Source organism: Triticum dicoccoides, chromosome 7B (assembly GCF_002162155.2).
Source record: "Triticum dicoccoides isolate Atlit2015 ecotype Zavitan chromosome 7B, WEW_v2.0, whole genome shotgun sequence".
Classification (NCBI taxonomy): domain Eukaryota; kingdom Viridiplantae; phylum Streptophyta; class Magnoliopsida; order Poales; family Poaceae; genus Triticum; species Triticum dicoccoides.
Window position 1 is genome coordinate 508364183 of NC_041393.1, and position 14461 is coordinate 508378643.

The 14461-nt window shown below is 43.5% G+C and overlaps 1 protein-coding gene and 1 long non-coding RNA gene across 10 annotated transcripts in view; one reads left to right on the forward strand and one right to left on the reverse strand.

The window, feature by feature from the left end:
• Positions 1 to 3429: 3429 nt before the first annotated feature.
• LOC119336073 lies at positions 3430 to 11961 on the reverse strand. Of its 8 annotated transcripts, XR_005162195.1 has the most exons (10): positions 11293 to 11961; positions 10929 to 11209; positions 10179 to 10828; positions 8100 to 8178; positions 7928 to 7992; positions 7373 to 7714; positions 5991 to 6076; positions 5664 to 5789; positions 4409 to 4473; positions 3430 to 3988 (listed from the first exon to the last, which is right to left on the reverse strand). It is a non-coding gene; the product is annotated as an uncharacterized LOC119336073 (long non-coding RNA). The 8 variants fall into 8 exon arrangements; XR_005162194.1 differs by lacking the exons at positions 3430 to 3988; positions 4409 to 4473 and adding an exon at positions 5022 to 5555; XR_005162196.1 differs by lacking the exons at positions 3430 to 3988; positions 4409 to 4473 and adding an exon at positions 6668 to 6754 and having other exon boundaries at positions 5022 to 5789.
• Positions 11962 to 12450: 489 nt separating this feature from the next.
• The window catches only part of LOC119337112 (spore wall protein 2-like), a 4702-nt gene continuing 2691 nt past the window's right edge, over positions 12451 to 14461 (forward strand). The window contains exon 1 of one of the 2 annotated variants that reach the window (XM_037609223.1): positions 12451 to 12598. The gene's annotated coding sequence lies outside the window, so the exon portion shown is untranslated. The remainder of the gene's footprint in view (positions 12599 to 14461) is intronic. The other variant, XM_037609222.1, reaches the window with a different exon arrangement.

Sequence of the window (14461 nt, forward strand, 5' to 3'; positions counted from 1 at the left end):
GGGCCACTTTGGAGGGGTGTTGGCTGCAAAGAGAAAGGGGGGTTTCGGGTTACGCGGTTAACCGTTGGAGTACCAAACGAACTCCAAATGGCACGAAACTTGACAGGCGGTCTACCGGTGGTACACCAAGGCCGCTTGGCAAACCTCGGGCCATTTCGAGAAAGTTTAACACCCGCTCACAACGAAATACAAAAGGGGGACGCCGGAGGGCATAGGAGTGCCGGATTGCAAAACGGACAACGGGGAAAAGGCTCAGATGCATGAGACGAACACGTATGCAAAATGAGATGCACATGATGACATGATAAAATGCAACACGCAAGCAAATGACATGGCAACGACAGCGAATAACTGGCAGACACCTGGCGCATCGGATCCGGGGCGTTACACTAAGCTTGCCGGGGGAGCCCTGAGACTTGTCTTCGGTGTGACCTCGACCTAACTGAGCTCGCCTGCTTGGCAAGGGAGGTTTCTCCTTAGTGGAATCTTGTCATTTGGCTTGTCTTGGTCTTCTTAGTCCGCTCATCTGATTTCTCAAAAAGAGTCGCCTCTACTATTTTGGCCTTGTCTTGAATGTTGTAGTTTGCTCTCGAGCTCGTGTACAGTCTGGGCAACACACACCAGGGTTTGTTGCACCGACACAAAACTTGTCACAAATAGGACAACTTTTTACCACACCATGTTGGTGGCATGTCATGAAACCATGCCAAGTTTCATGATTTTCAGGCGAGTTTTGGATTGACAGGAATTTTAAAACCAAGTTTCTCAATGTTTGTGCCGAGCCACGATGCCCAGATGTTTGAAATTCATTCTCATTTCTTGCATGGGGCCTAAACATTCACTCAAGGACACATATTATTTTTCAACCAACTTTGGTGCACTGGAGCATGTGACTGTAGTTCAAATTTGAATTATGCACATTAAATGCCTAGAAAACTCAATTAATGTAAAAAAGGCCAAATGAACCCTCAATAATTCCAAATTTTAGCACAATGCTTCTATAGTTGCATATTCACTGCAGATAAATGTTTTAACAATTGAAATGCAGTCTTCTTCCGCTGTAACTCCATTTTGTTTTTCAAATCAAAATGAAAAAAAATCAAGTACACCTCAAATAGTTTATTAGCAAGAATCATTTGGGATGCAGTATAAAATATCTTGGGGCTCCCTCATGTATGGCTTACGTCGAAGCTTCGTCCGCTACAGACTTATACAACTATTATATGGACTGTGATATTTGGCACATGTGTGCCATATAAGCAAAACTGTCATATCTCTACTTCTTTCACTTTAAAGTACCACACAATCCCCCTTCCTTCGACCCCACCTTCTCCCGAATGACCCTGTAGGCTCGCCCGAGAAATCTGCTTCTCCCGCACATCTCGCGCGCCCACCCCCAAGAAAACTGCCACTTCTTCACGTCTACCACATGATAAAAAAATTGCGCATGTGGGATTCGAACCCACACCTCCTTGGCACCAAAGCGCGCCACCACAACCAACTCACCCTTAGGTATTTGTTGCTCAAACTAAAGAAACTAATCGTTTTGATCCCTTTTTTTACAATTGTGTTACTACAATAAAGTATAGAAAATTACCACGATTTCCCCTCAGGACAAAGTTACCATGGTATTCGCATGCAATTTATCAGGCCTGTGTTGCGTCAGCTACCGTGCTATTTACATAGAACTTACCAGGTACTATGTTTCAACAACAACACCCCTTTCAAAGTTACCATTGTGTTTTGTACACAAGTTATAAGGTTTTCGATGTGTAAAATACCGTGATACTTACACATAAGTTATCAGGGTATGTGTACATCAACCTCACCCCTGGTCAAAGTTACCATGGGGGATTGTACATGAGTTACCGGGTCTACAGTTCGTATATTATCATGGTACTTACACCTAAAAACCTGGGTGTGTTTCGATAACTTTTTTCATAGGTCAAAAATTACCATGATGTTTTTGCATAACTTATCACGCCTATAGCGGGTCAAAGTGGGCCGTTTTTTGGGCCAACCCACGAGCACGTGTGCCCCTCATGACACTAAACATTATGTGGCTTTTCCATGGCACATCATGTGTTGTGTTCATCTAAGAGACCCATGCCAGGCGAGTGTATGTTTTTAACAACTTGTTTTCCTTTGGTAAAAAGTTACCATCATGTTTATATTGTAAGTTACCGGTTATGCGGTGCTTACATTATCATGTTATTCACACAAAAAATTATCGGGGATGTTTTGAACAACTTTTTCCCGGGACAAAAGGTTATCATGGTGATTCTAGGTAACCTATCAAGCCCGCAGTGCTCAAAATATGATGCTATTTACACAAAATTTGTCAGGGGTATGTTTCAGCAAAATTTTCCCCCACGGTCAAAAACTTATCATGGTGTTTAGTTATCGCGGTGCATATGTTTTCATGCTATTTACACATAAAAATACCAGGGGAGGGAGGTATAGTACCGTGCTATTTACACAGAAGATACCAGAGTATCTTTTTTAAAAAATATCTTCCCCATGGTCAGAGTTACCATGGTGTTTTTACCTCAGTTATCAGATGTGCACTGCGTATATTACCATCTATTTACATATAAATTATCTGGTATCTTTTCACATTTTTCTTCCCTAATGGTTAAAGTTACCATGATTTTTGTATCTAAATTATCAGGTCTATGGCGTGAATGTTATCATGCTATTTATCGAAATTACAGGGGGCCGGGGTTCAACAAATTTCTTCCCAATGATCAAAGTTACCACGATGCTATCACCAAATTTATCACGCCTTCAATGCTTATGACCATGTTACTTACACATAATGTACCACGTGCTATACAAAAGTTATCATATTGATGGTGCGTCATTTATCGTGGTGGTGATGGAGAATTTACCACGGGAAAAGTTTATGTGCCAGGTTTGATAGGTGAAACAAAAGTTTTTTACTGCTAAAATATTAAAGGCAAAACATGTCAAAAACAATATTTTCCTTAGCTTGTTCAACAATGAGTGTCATAGGTGAGGTGGTTAGTTTCCTTCGTTGATTACCTGCAAACCAGAGATCAAATCCCAATTCAAGCATTATTTTTGCTCAAAAATCCGGAAGGCGCGTGGGGTCGTAATGATCGGGAGGACCGGAAGGGCGGCCGGAACTGACGATGCTGGATGGTATTTCGTAATGTGAAATAGCAAAACTGATTTGCTATATACACTAGTAGAGTGCCCGTGCGTTGCTACGGGCTATAATACATATAAATAAAGGAAACAATGATAAAGATTGTCTCCAAGACCGAAACTCATTTGTCTGTTGCTACGGGCTATAATATATATAAATGAAGGAAACAAATTATAAACCTTGTCTCCAAGGCCGAAACTCATTTATCCCTCATACATCATGATGTGTTTGGACATCAAATGGGCACCCAACAGATTCTCCAAAATCCAATCGCCTGGATAGTCCGAACTACCCCAAATCCAGACCATATGTGAAGAAATACGTGGTTGTTCGGACGAGAAACATTTTCTATGCTTTCTTTGACTCCTTTGTTTCTTTATATGGGAAAATATCCCAAACGACAAATGAATGGCCCAACACAAAAACCCCACTGTACGATGCATCTTCTCACTTCCTACCTGACCCATCCCTTCCCGCTCTGTTTCCCACCGTAGCAGGACATTTCTCGCTGGAGCCCACTCCTTTTAAAACTGGATGACCTTCACCTCACCTTCACCATAGCGTCCTCTCTCCTTCACACGATACTTCCCCACGGACCACCGAGGAGTCCCCCGCCAACCGTCCACTCTCCACCATGATCCCCTCTCCACGTGTTTGTGTCGATCCTCCAGCCTTCATCAAGGGGAGGAGGCGTGCGCCAACCATGATGCCCCCAAGCCAAGAAGACAGTTTTGATGTCTCCAAAGCCATTGCCACTTTCCGTTGTGTCCGTTATTAACTCTTGAAGCAACCAACCAATGCATTTACCTTTCTATCCTAACCAAATAAATTATACGACTTGATGAAAAAAATGAATCGCTCGATCATGCAATTTGCTATAAAGCCATCTCTAATGAAATATAAGTTGCAACATTTTCTTGAGTAGGGACATAACTAAACATACTAACCCCTACCCCCATCCACAACTGTCGCATAATATAAGTGGGATGCATGCATGTGTCCACATAATTTTTTTATGGGACAAATGGACATCCCACAAAATCTCATGTCAATGATAGACTCAATTAAAATGTTGTACCGAAACAAAATACTATTGACGGACACTTCAAGTAACCTACTACTGATGTATCATAGTTCTTACTAAGTAATTGGATATAAATTTAAAGCATTAGTCTCAGTTTTACAACTCGTTGCAACATCTAAAAATTAGTTTAGCTCAATGCACACATGACTTACAGTTTTGTTCCGAGTTCTTTCATGTTTATGCCCGATCATATTTTCATACACAGATCCACCATGAGCTGTAAGAAGGTAATTAGCAAGTTAGGGAATGGACCGGATTTATACACAAAAGTAAATTTATTCACATATTCAAACAATAATAAATCAGAAAGTAGGATTGGATTGATGACAATTATACACTAAGTCAATTATGATTCCTTCTCGTCATAACAAGAAAAATGAAGATTTCATCTTGTTATTTTAGGAACATCTGTGTTAAGAATTTTAAGCTTGCTTCTTCAGGTTAACAAAAGGACGAGCTAATCATAGAGAGTACGATGTGAGCTGCTGCATTTCCATGATCATCATGTGAAATTAGATCTTCATCATTACAAATAAGCAGTACAATGTTAACATTTCTGAAACATAACAATTGAGGTTCAGTGACTGTCACAAGAACATAAAAATAACAGCAGTTTACACAAAATCACTGACCTTTTGTGGAAGAAGAAATATGCATGGGTTTCAAAATTAACTATATCTTCTAATAACCGCCAATGGTACTTTGATAGGATACAAAAATGTTATAAATCAATGAGTATTACAATGCGACTGCATATGCATAGAGTAAAAGAACATAAGTTGTTACCGAAAAAGGCTTTCGTCCCGCTTTATATATAAAGCAATGACCGACCACAACTCAGATACAAACGCACGTCACCATAACACACGCACACACCAAGGCTGGATACATAGGCGTTGAGCGCAGCAACACTACCCCTAGTACTATAAGAGCAACCGGGGTCCTCAACCGTGAACACCAGCCCCCGCGCGCTGCCAGCTGGCCCTTGCCGCCTGCTGGGCCCCGGCCAGAGCACCCGCCCGATCCAGATCTGGCCAGGACGCCCACAGCCACCACCCGCGTAGGCACGCCCCACCACGCCCCCGATGAGAAGCCGCCCGCGCCACCAACCCAGGACGCCATCGTCGTGCTGCCCCAGCCGCCGCAACGCCGCACTGTCCTACAGAACTGCGCGCCTCCGCTCCGAGTCGCTGTCCGCACTGGACCACCATGAGGAAGGGCAAGATACCCCGCCGCCACCGACGCGAGCAAGAGAGGAGGGGGGAGGCTGGAGGAGGCGCGCTAGGGTTTGCCTTGCCGCTAGCGGGAACGGACGAGAAGTTGCACCAAAAATCACTTCCTTAGCTCGCAACCATCTTGGAGTTTTAACATGCAAGAATATAAAATTCTGAAACAATGAATACTCACCCTGCAAATTGGTTGATTTAGTTCTTTCCCATTTCATGAGTGCATAAATTAAAAGAAAAATATCCCACTTTATGCATCGCTTTGGATTCCCTGCAAACTCCCACTTTATGCATCGCTTTGGATTCCCTGCAAACACACATATAGAACTTGTACAGCTGATCTAACAAACTCCATCAAGTTGTATGTTGTACCGGCTATAGATATCTCACAAATTCAGTGGAGTTGCTTGTTATAGGTTCTTCTCAGTTATGTCAATACATGATTTCTCGCAAGCCACAGAGACCTCGCCGATAAATATAAATCACAAGGGAAATTATGTAGGCTTACTTGCACAATCAAATCATCCTCGGGCAAATATAGCTGTAGTTGTTCATCTAAGGTTGCAGACCTTGTAGTTTGGAAGGTGGAAGCACCTAGAAAATAAGCATAACATATAAGAAACACCATTTTCTTTTCTAGCAGGTAACTGCAGATCTCCACTACAGCAAAAGAGGATGGCATGCTAAAAAATCATTATTGATCACAAAAGGATGTATTTAACTAAAATGCCTAAGACCAAACAATACACCAAAATGTTAAATAGTAGGCATAATTGTTATTAGAGTAGTGCTAATTAGAAGGTAAAGCCATTATGTCAATCATGCATACGTTAGGATATAATATAGTTTGGTCGAACCAAGAAATAAAATGAAGAACATTTTCACTTATGCTATCATACTACCTTGAGTTTCCGTATTCACACAAACTCGTTCATTACAGAATTGCTAGTTTCATTATCTACACAGGAAAATAAAGAACCATTGACATATAATGTTTCCTTGTCTCTTCTCTCTGTAAGACTAATTCCCAAATTCCATCTGGTAGTAATTAAAATATCTTCCAAACCTTCCGAATACTCGCATATTTCCATCATGAACTCAGTATACGTGTCTGGAATTCCATTTGCAAACTGACCAAAGGCCCTAGTAGCGCAAGTATGCAAATTGGTATCAAGGAGAACTTACAAAAATGGTGCAGGCTAATTCTGTATAAAGAAACAGTTAGCTTCCACTGTTCAGTACAATAAATAAAGCATCACGTTCAAGAGAAACCTGATAGAGTGTGAATAAATCGATAAGTAAATCAATAAGCTGCATACTCTAAAAGCTCAGAGATCTTTGATGTCGTAGAAGTTATTAATCTTCTACTCGTTTCAGAAATCCCTCTAAGCTAGTATTACAAAAAGGGAAAATCAGAGCTAATGAAGGGCATTCTCATATTGCATAGCTCCTCTCTAGATCCCCTTGCTCATAGTCAGTAAAAGGCTTACAACAATCGATCTTGGCTCCCCATTTACTTTACCTTGTCAATGTTGAGAAAAACAAGGATTGAGCTGCAGGTGGTTGTCACCTACTTTAGCAGTTTTGTACAGCTAAAGGCCTAAAGCTTATCATGGCGCAGTCAACAAACAGAACTTGCAAGTATTATTTTACACTTAATCAGCAGATGTTTCTCAAACACAAAATGCAGGCAACTGTACAAGTAGGTTCTAAAATTCGTGCAAGTAGTCAGAAGATTTCCAAAGCAAATCATACAAGTAGCAGGAAGAAATAAATAAAATGTAAATCAAGAATAGCTTATAGCTTATCTTCATTACATGATTTCTCCTAAGAAGGCATGCGAGATGAACAAACTATGTAGCGCAATAAGGGGCTTGATGAATTAACAACCTAACAACAACGAGCGGCATTGCGTGGACAGAGGAAGGGAACGGTGAGTCGACCAAATCGGTGAACTTATCACTGGTGCCCTGCTCCGCCAGTCGGTCGCGCATCCTTGGGATGGTAATCAGCGAGAGGTCGATGCAGGTGATGCCGCAGGTGATGTCCTCCAGCAGAAGCTTTTCCCAGAGTTGTGAAATTGCTGCACCCAATATTAACACAGCAACACGCAATAAATGTTGAAATTCAGGAACTTGCAGATCAGGTATCCATCTCCTCTACCTTCTTCCTTGCTGCTTCCTTCTCCTCATCTGTTTGACCCCCATGAGTCTGACACATGCGGCATATATGCTGCAATCGTGTGAAAAAACAGTCATTTACAGTTAAATAAAATATCATATTAGATCAAATATGCTGACACGTGACATGTGGCATATATGCAAGTATTCATGTTAAATCAACATTCATGACCATATCAGATAACCCTTTCCTGCCAGCATTCCCAGATGCAGAGGTTGTTGAGGATCTATAGTAGTAAGATGATCATATGCATCCTCAAACTACCTGATTATTAGAGGGTGGACCTTGGTTCCAAGTTGATGCATTAGTTGGGGCTACGAGGCAGATTTCTACCAACAATAAAAGATCCAAAGAAATGAAAGCATCTTCAGAAATCATAGATATCTTCAGTTTGTACAAAATAAAATCCTAGAAAGAAAAGCTTGAATCACACTACCTTAGCCTTGGCGAGATCCGAATGCACATAAATGTAGTACAGAAAGTGATGTGTAATATCATTGTAGTTGTTTACAAGCCTGACAAGAATTCATATAAAGTAAGATTAAAATGTAGCAAACCAATGTCGAATGGGTCATAGGTCAGACCACCATTGACAATAACATAGTCACCATCCCTTGTATATAAACAAAAAAAGACGAAGATGTCAAGTTTATATTGCATAGGAAACCAACTATATTGTAAAGTTTATATTGTATCACAAAGTTACAGAGATGATTCGTTTGCATCACAAAGTCTCTCATGGCACCTAAATCTTCTTCAGTTCTGTCTGACGCCTTGAAGAAGACTAAGATCACCTTGACTTGGTACTGCATCGGCGCACCAGCACTGGGGGGAGAGAGAGAGAGAGGAGTAGCCCGCGACCAGATCTCATTCCCTGCTGCCACTGGTCCCCATTCCCGTCGGCCACCGGCCCGCGTTCCCTGGATCCCCCGCTGCCATCACTTGCACACAGAGAAAGGAGAGGCCAGGGCATCCCAGGTAGAGAGATGAGAGGAGGCGCTGACCTACATAGCTCGCCATCACCACTATGTGTCGCCGCTCCAGAACGATTAGGAGAAGCTAGGGGAAATAATTTTGGTAGTGTGGACTGATTTTCCACGCGTTCGTTTTGGCAGGAAATCAGTAGGAAAGACCAAAAAGGAGATGGGTTATGTTTGGAAAATATCGATCGAGATCCTTCATTCGGAGGAACGAAACGAACGAAATCAAACCATACAATCACCGCCTCAAACTCCCCTTTAGGAGTACAGATAATAGTTAATATTCCATAACAAACTAAAAACCGGACATGGGAGGATGGGCATCTGTTCTTAGACAAATCGGTGGGAGTCAGGAATCGCTGCAAGCTTAAAAATAAAAAACAGAGGAGGTTAGGATCGATCAAGGTGGTGGAAACGACATAGTAACTCCCCTTTAATAGCAGGCCATAAATTTGAAGGCAACCTTTTACAGGAAATATTTGTTTAAATGAATGATCATTAAATTCCATAAAATTTCTATCCTAAGAATATCTAACACATTAATCTTAAGAGCAACAGTAACTAAAGAACAACAAGCAGCTAGATGTCCTCAATGGTGACACAACAGTTGAGTTTGGGGATATGCAGCTTTATTTCTTCGAGAAGGCAAACAATCTGTACAACGACATGCAAATCGTAGCTTGTTTTCAGCTTGACTTGATTCTATTGTTAACTGCATTCCCAAAAAATAATGCTCGCGTTCTAAAATTTGAGTCATCTAGCAAAACGTAGTTCAGTTTATAAAGTTGTTTGTGCAGGCATCCCGTGATGGTCATATTTTTGAAGAATTTAGTTAGAACCATCATGTGAGCTTTAGTTAACTCACAGGCTTATATGCATCTAGAACTTTAAGTTATACTCAAATCTACAAAAAGGTGAAAAAACATGCAGGAACAAAAAAATAGATCATGCACTTCTAACAAAATCTCAAAACTGGCACACGAGGGGACATATCGTAATATTAAACGTAAGTCGGCATGAAGATGTCCCCAAGATACAAACTTCGTATAATTTATCATGAGAATTGTCCCTGGTAGAGTCAAGTCCAAATTTTCATCAATCTTTATTATATCAAAAACTTTTGTTTTCATCAAGTAAATATGCATACCAGACCTCTCCAACAAGATGCACCTCTCCAAATGCTTTATGAAGCTGATAGATATAGAAAGCATGTAGCCATACATATTCTTGAATGTGCATGTCGAGTTTGAAAAAAAAAACAAGGTAACAACATCTTTCCAATAGTTTGCTGACTGCTAATCACCTTGCAGGCTGAAGAAACACGATGGTATGGGGTGCTAATTAATTCAAACACAAACATCATAAAAACCAAATTGAGATAGAAGCTACTGCACACATACTATTCTGAATTTGATGATCAATTAATTGGCGCCTTTCTATTTGTACACTTATAGACATCTCAAACATCGAAAATTACAGTTCAGATTTTGTTCACATATAACCTAGTGTGTTCTTCAAAAAACAAGAAATAGAACCTGGTGTCTTGTCTCTTCTCCATCGCGTTACTACAACGGGAAGCCATCAGCCTCCTTCCTGCTAGCTCTGAGAAACTGCATTTCCATTGTCGTCGAGCATAGGGCGCTTGATGTGGCCACTGCATCATCCATCCTCTCTGATCCATGGACACATAAAAAAGTCGCCATAAACACAAGTCAATTTGTTGAGACAACATGAACAAATAAAAGTAGAAGATAACTCCATCACTTCTTATGCTGGCCTCGGCAAGTTTGCAGCTCCAGCACCTCTAGAGCCACATTTTATAGCCACTTCGAACAATAACCCCCACATATTATAGCCAATTCGAACAATAACCCTGAATCGCTCGCCTGCATTTCTTTTGGTTACAAAATTCAAATGAAGTAGCAGTACAGATATAGTAGTAAATTGTAGGTACAACATGGACAAAGGGGAATTCTACAGATGTTGTTGTTTTAACCACCATGAATTCTACAGACAACTCTTATTCTGAAAATCGGATGGTAAGGTTCAGAATACCTGTGTACGGTCGGCAATGATGAGTGAACTCTTAATAAATTGAATACTTAAACACACTTAATAAATCCAAGATGCTTTATATGCATCATCTCAAATTGCTTTGCATGGTTCTTCAAATAATATCTCATAGCTGCACATAACAGAACATTGGGGCATGAAATAAATCTGAAGAAAATGAAGAAAAAGTACAGCAAAAGCTGGCCTAGTGACTTGGTGAGTAATATGATAACCTGATAATATCATGTAGCATAGCTTTGCCATCACGCACAGGAGGACTGGAGGAGTGTTGCCTTTGGAGTCAGCCATGACCTATGGATGAATATAAGCTAGCTCTGATTTGCAATACGAGGGGAGCAGCCTGGTGTGATACAAATTCGGCCACCATAGAGGAATCTCATGAACAGAGACAGCCAGGGCGCCATATTCGTCATCGTCTACTACCACCTTGGCCCTGTCAAACTATGGCGTCGAGCTTGCAGGCAGAGTGGCTAAAGGCCATAGTTGAGCCCACCTCCAGTAACAGGAACGACACAAGCAACAACTATGTGAACACATTTGTGAATGATGAGAATCAGATGGTAAGCTTCAGAATACCTGTGTACGGCCGGCAAGTACTCCTTGCTAGGCTCGTCGCACCCTGCCCTGGGGTTCAGCGCAGGTGGCGGCGACGTCTCGGAGCCCTCGCCCCAGAGCGTCCCCGACGACCGCAGCATCGTCCCCTGGTGCTCCTCCTCCACCTTCCTCTCCTTTCCCAGAGACATGGAACGGGCCAGGCCCTACAGCATCGACGAGATCTGCCGAATTCTCGCTAGCCAAGATCAAGAGCCCCGCTCGATCGGCTGATTCTACAGAGAAGCTTCTACTTCTTCCTCCCCTCTTCCATGGTTGGCACAAGGGACGTGATGAGAGGAACGGGAGGCAACGCCTCATCCAGATCCAGATCGGGCAGGGGTGAGTGTAGGGGAGGGGGGCGAGGCAGGCGGAGGGACGGGCAACAGCGGAGCAGGGCGGCGGGGGCCGGCGGCGGCTGGCGAACCCTAGAGCAGGGGCGAGGCAGGCGGAGGGAGGGGCAACAGCGGAGCACGGCGGCGGGGTACGACGGCGGGTGGCGAACCCCGAGAGGACCGAGCGACATCGAGGAGAGGCAAGACCGAGGGAGAGGGAGGAGTTGGATCCAGCGATGCGGAGGGGGAAAACCAACAGGGAGCACGGGGGCGGCGGCGGCGGAACGGGAGATGGGGGCGACGGCTTCTCCTTGAGGGGATCGATACGAGAGGTGTTTGTGCGGGTTTTTTGTGTGTGTGTGTGCGCGTCTGGTGGGATGTGGGGGACGAAAAAAACCAGCGAAAAAACCGAACGAAAATGGTGGGACGAAAATAAAACCCGAAACGCAACCTATCAACTGAGACATTAGGAATTTAGATTAATGAAAGACCGACGGAATATCTGCCATAGCACCGTAACGCGCCAACGCACAAAGACGACGCAGGCGGGCCCCGCGACGCTGTCACGGGCCCGACCGAGACGACCGACCCGACGAGCATTCCGTTTGCCAAGGCAAGGCACCAGGGACGAGGAACCCGTCTGCATCCCACCCACGTTCACACCACCGTAACCGCCCACCAAACCACACCAAAGCGGGCTAAGAAAATAGAAAAGAAAACGAAAAGGAAAAGGTGAAAACCAAACCCGCAGGCGCGCACGCAGGGGGCCTCCCACGATCACGTTCGCGACTCGTGCCGTGCCCCCACTAATTCCTAGATCCAGCCCACTCTCACCCACCCCATCAACGCCCCGTCCACCCCCTGTCCTCGCCTCCACCATCTCTCTCTCGCTCTCCCTCGCTGCCTCTCCTGCGTCGTGCTCCCAGTCGGCGGCCTCCTCCAGCCACCCGTCTCAGGTCAGGCCCTCCTCCTTCTTCTCCTCCTCCTGCGCCCCTCTACGCTCCAATGCCGCGCCGCCGGCGACGGGAACGATCCGTACGGCGTCGCTCGTCCGGGCGCGCGGCTTCGATGCGTGCTCTGTTTCCTAGCAAGCAGTGCGGCGCGAGCAGTTCGATCTCGTTGCTTTCCACTTCGGCTAGTAAACTTCGAGTAGCGCTTAGTTTCTGTGCATTTCCGGGCGATGAGCGAGTTAACGACGCGTAGCACCATGTGTTCGTGGGCCGTACGTTAGATTTGGTTCCATCCGAATGCATCCGAGGCTTGCTGCTTTCAGGGTTCATGTATGGCAGGGACGAAACTGGGATGGACGGAATTCATTGCACAGTTGCGCTTTGTAGACTACAAACCCAGCCTCAAAAGGAAAACAAAGTGAAAAGTAACATGGACGTTCCTGTCGAAACTGATGCGTCAAACTAGTACTACTACGTAGGTTCCTGTTTGGGGCTATTTTCTGGTGACTGCTTTCCGCCTTCGAATTTCCTTTTTTCGAGAAAAATGCATCTTTGGATTTGTGCGTTTGTCACTTGTACAGTAGTATGCACCGGCCACCGAGTAGTGAACTGGTTTCGAGTAGTGAACTAGTGATAACGCTGGTTTCAACGGGGGATCGGATAACGATTTTTGCGTCCTAGGCTGCTGGATTTAGATGCTGTAGCTTGATACTTCCTGGTAGGGAGCAAGACACTAGGAAGCTAGGAACTATCTGCGGGATGGAAGGCTTTTGGAGAAATTAGGAAGGAGAATGGTGAACTGAGACTGAGAAGCCGAGAGAGAAGAAAGCACATATGATCTATCTTGTTCATTCACATCCAGGCCACGGTTGCATGTATAAAATTCTACACTGTTGTGTCTTACCGAGCTCCATTCATTCACACCATTCATGTGCCCATATGCTTGGGGGAGTATATGAGACACTAGCAACTTACCAATTGCATTCTGTGTTCATTTTGGAGTTCCCTTTCATTTCAGACTTCTGATTAGCATGTTTTAGTACTACTCATTCAGAATTTATTCCCTGGAATTTCTGTTTATTATGCCCGCAAGAGCTTAGTAGAGAAATACTCCCCCCGTCCCAAAATATAATAGTGTCAAAAATGATCTTCTATTTTGGGACGGAGGGAGCAGTAGCTATTATATGCCCCTTTAATTTCTGGATGGTTGTTGCTTGAAGAAGGGGGAAGATGAATTGCATTTAATTTTTGGGCCTGCATACAGCATATGAGTTATATTGCTGCCGTGGACCACAAATGTGGGCTTCATGGTGTTGCCTTCCATGCCTTTTAGGTTTTTGTCCATGGTACCGTGCATAATAACTGTGGTGCAGTCTTGCACCATATGCTTTCTATTATGAGTTATGAGGTTGTCTAATGGGTGAACATTCTAGATCCATATGTGGTGCATCATGAATGCATCTAGCTATACATTTCTATCTTCTGCTAAGTTGTCGAACCCTTGGGCTATTATATGTTGTCATCATGTATGCTGTTCACCAGATTTTTCAGTGAATGTTCACCCATCAGCTTCTTGGTTCTGTTATTATGTCTAGGGCTAGTTTCTGAGGTTGGACACCCGTTTCTGGAGGATAGACACTTTGTTTTTAAAAAGGTGGATGATCCTCTTTTTTGAATATTTTTATCCCATACCGTTTTCTGTGTCACTACGTGCATATTCAGGAGCATGTATTTCAAGGGAATACTAAGAAGCTTGTATGCTTCATTTTCAGTATGGAAGTCTCAGCAGTTGCTGAGGTTAGGCCGAACAATTATCATTGCAGATATAGTAATATTTGATCTAAACGCTTGTCCCCAGACCCCCTCCCC